This window comes from Manis javanica, chromosome 8 (genome assembly GCF_040802235.1).
Source record: "Manis javanica isolate MJ-LG chromosome 8, MJ_LKY, whole genome shotgun sequence".
Taxonomy (NCBI): Eukaryota; Metazoa; Chordata; class Mammalia; order Pholidota; family Manidae; genus Manis; species Manis javanica.
The window spans coordinates 111,008,379-111,012,636 of NC_133163.1; positions in this window are offsets into that span (position 1 = coordinate 111,008,379).

Below are 4,258 nucleotides of genomic sequence, written 5' to 3' on the forward strand. Positions count from 1 at the left end.
TGTCCATCACGGTGCCCGACTTAGCTCACCTTCCCCAATCCTGTGCACTAAAGCCTTTCATTCCTTTCCTGCCCAATCCAATGTGCCAGCCCAGCCAGCTATCGCCTTGGAAGTCAGACTGCAAGATGACAGCAAGCCAATCAGACCAACAGATTCAGGCTGGTGTGATCGTGGAAGCTACTACCTGGATGTCTTTCCCTTCCCACACGACAGAGTTGCATTTTAATGAGGGTCTTGAGAAACTCAATGCCTTAGAGTAAAAGTGGCTTTAGGGCAGGATATACCTGCTCTTACTGTGCCCTCAAGAAACCAGGCCTTCTTCTTATGTCAAATATGAAGAGAAGTGCTGAGAAAGGACTAAGAGAAAGCGGCCTGCTGGGAACATGGATAGTCCGCTCTGCCCTGGAGGCTGCTCCTCCAGCCAGGGCGCCCTGTTCCACCTCTGATACCAAGGAGCCCTTGACGGGTCCTGTAACTCTGGGGGGAAATATGCAGGGCAAATAAACCTTTGAAGCTGAAATCAGTAAAAGGGAGAAATAAAGTGGGAGAAACCCATTTATTGCTTACAAGCTGTCGTCTACTCCTGCTCACCCATGTCTCTCACAACCCGTCTCCCAAAGCCCCACCAAACCTCTCCAGTCCACGGCGCATGCTCAGTCTCCACCTGCTTTATAATCACCTAATGATATGGGGATGGACTACTTCTCTCCACCCCTTGGAAACACCTTCTGATGTGGCGATGCACTAAAGTCAGGCAAAAGATTCTGGAAATATTGCAATTTTACCCACAGGTCCCTAGCTTTCTGCATCCAAGTCTCTGTATGAAAATACGACCACTGAGCTGAACTTCACAAATCCCTAGTTCCATACTTCAATCAAAAACAAAAGTAATGTTCAAAATCTCTTTATTCTCTCTATTTTAATTTTTACATTCCACAACATTCTTGAATAATATATGGTTACAAACCTCCATTTCTTCCTCTGTCTACTGATGCTAATAATAATGTTGCCCGCCTCCCAAGGTTGTGAGAATTTCATTTGAAAGCCCTTTGTAAATTCTGACTTGTACTAATTTAATTATTGTTTTATTATTGAAGAGTATCCTTTCTTTCTTGGCAGATGGGAAGTTAAAGATTATTACCAAATCCAGGTTGTAATTAAAAAAAAAAAAAGACTAGGGAACATTTTGTCTCAGGCAAGATTCCTAATAAATTTGCACAGTAGTAAGGGGGAGAAATGTATGAATACAGGACGAGTCACGGGAATTTCAACTTCCCTTGTAACACCAAGTCAGTATGAGATCTCTAAAGGCAAATGGGCCTGACAGACCAACTATTCCTAAATGTGGAAAACTAAAGGAATCCTTTAGCCCACCCATTCCACTGTTTTCCATACAAAGCAGTTACCAAGAGTATATCCCAAGACAGTAAGTTAAAAACACCATAAGACAGATGGAGGACTGAGCTTCTAATATTTTTGGATTACTCAGTCATGATACTAGGAAACAGTGAATACTAAAAGCAAATAAAATAAACACATTACAACAATAGATCCTAAGCATTATCTATGAGCATTGTTAAATAAATAATACAATTTCTTTGTCCTACTATTTAACAAATCTAAACAGCATTGAAAACTGAAAAAGAAAAAAAATGCCCATTTTGAATCCCAAAATTAAAAACACCAAAATGTCATTAACTCAAGCAGATTAACTAGAAAGTCTGAACTGGGAACTACTCTTTAAAAAAACACAGCTTTAGTGATCTCAAGAAGTAAAGAAAAAAACCTCAAACCAGACCAAGTATGGCAAAGTCAACCATTTAGGAAATATTTCAATAGCATATTAAGATATAACCAGATTCCTATATATTGTCTACATATCCACATTTCTCTCCTGCCTCTTCAACCAGAGAAAAAAAGCTGAAATCTAATAAGACACTCTATATAGTCAGGCCCAGGAAAGACTCAGTCTTAGAGGAGTGGCTAGTAAGAGGCCAAGGAAGCATCCTCAGCCCTGGACAAAAGAGAGTAAGCTTTGCAGAGACCAAGTACAACTGGAGAGCACAAGGAGGGAACCCGCAAGTTTTCTGCTTCTATAATCTTTGCGTTCAGGCTATCTGCAGCTCAGCCCTTACTCCACTCGGTTGCTGCACTAATGAGAAGCCAAACGATATGGCTAACTCTTCAGAGCTGTGTTCTGTGACATCCTGAGCCCTGATTGCCTCTGCATGTCAGGGTGACCTGGGGAAAGGAGGAGGGAAGTTCTCTGTTTCCGGAAAACACTTGGCCTCTGCTAAGAAGAAAGAGCTACCTAAGAAAGATTAACTTCTGCTAGCACTTGCCTTAAGAACCACAGACCACAAACTACAGGACTCTATAAATGGTCACAAAAGTAACCAAATAATAGAGGGTCTACCAAACCATAGAGCCTCTCCTTCACTGTACCCACAGAGGTAGGATTTTAAAACAAAGCAACCATCACAATGCTCAGGATAACACTGTAATCAATCAATGACGGTGAGGCCTGAGTCAAGATGTTTGGAGATGATAAAAACTGAAATGCAGTGGACTTGCCATCCTAAGGCAGTCATGTCAATCAGTGCGTCACGTAGAAACCCATGCAGGGAAGAAATCAATGCTTCCAAATGGAAAAAAACACAACTTCCAATATTCAATCTAGAGAGAGCTGTTGGCTAGCCTTTTAAAAATCCTTTCTTGAAAGGGTTTTAAAAATTACCATGCCAAAATCAAAATTCAAGCTTAAATGCCAATTTGTGCTCTCATAGAATTTATTAATGCAGTGTATTAATTACATATATTTCATGATCTTAGCCCTTGAAATTTTAGTTGCTCACATATGCTTTTGACTTGTTTTAAGAAGGGTGAGAAGAAACAGCAGTTGGATTTAGTTAATCTCCAGCTACTTTAAATAATAGGTTGAATTTACTCGAAAACAAGTGAGACTTCTCCTTTAATCATGAAAGACAACTTGCTACAAGACTAGCCCTACTGTTGTTAATAACCCCAAAAATATATGCAAAAGTTATTTTCAGTCATTGGAAAACAGCACAGAACTATCATCCCTAAGAAAAGAAAATACATGTGGTACACCACCAGCACCCCACACTTCTGTTCAAAGTTAGTTTCTGGACAACCAAGTAAGGAGGGAGTTCCCAAGTACAACTCTGAGGCCTTGAGGAGGTATAGATTGGGGAGGTATAGATTGGAATTCAGAGCTGATGGGGTCGGTTTATTTTATGACAGCCTACCATGAAAGTGGAAGGTGCACAGAGAAGGGGTTACAGAGATCCTTGTATGGATTCCCCTTACCTCTGGCAGAATATGAAGTTGTATATGGTCAGAACTTGTACTAAGTTGTACGTGCTAAGGCAATATGAGTTAATAGAGATTCCACAAGTCACACAGTGCTGCAAAACATTGGAAGTTTGAACAACCAGAGTTCAGACACTCTTAATTCTGAATACACCCAGTTATTCATCTGGGACTCTAGCCAATTGTAGAGTCCTAACAAACTGTAGAGTCTAACAAACTCTAACAAACCTTCCTAATAAAGCTCAAAGGTATCAAACCAATCTGGCCATAAATTCACTGACTGTAGAAATAAGTCTTTAAAGACAATGAAATCCAATCTCTCAATCACATTCAGCATATAATCAAAAACATTAGATGCATAAAGAAGGAAAACTAACAGAAACAGACCCAGAGAGACAGATTTTTTTAAAATTAGTAGACAAATAATTCAAAATAGTTATTATGCTTCATAACTTTTTAAAAAGATAGACATGATGAGCAAACATCGGGAATCTCAGTAAATAACTGGAAACTATTTTTTTTAATCTAGAAATTCTAGAGCTGAAAAATCTAATAACTAAAAGAAAAAATTCACTGGAAGAGCTTCCAAAGAAACTTGACACTGAAGAAGAAAGTGAACTTGAAGACAGGGTAATAGACACCATCATAACTGAAACAGTCTCAGTGACACATGGGAAAACATCAAGCCAATACACGTATGACTTGAGTTCCAAAAGTAGAGGAGAGAAAAATAAGGGCAAAAAAAAAAAAAAATCTGAAGAAATAATGGCTAAAATTAATCTAAATTTAATGAAAAATATCAACCAAACAATACAAGAAGTTCAACAAACCCAAGAAGGAAAAAGACAAAGAAAACCATTCCTATGTGCTTGTGCATCAGAATCCAACAGGTAAAAAAACAGAGATAAAGTTACAATCCTAAAAG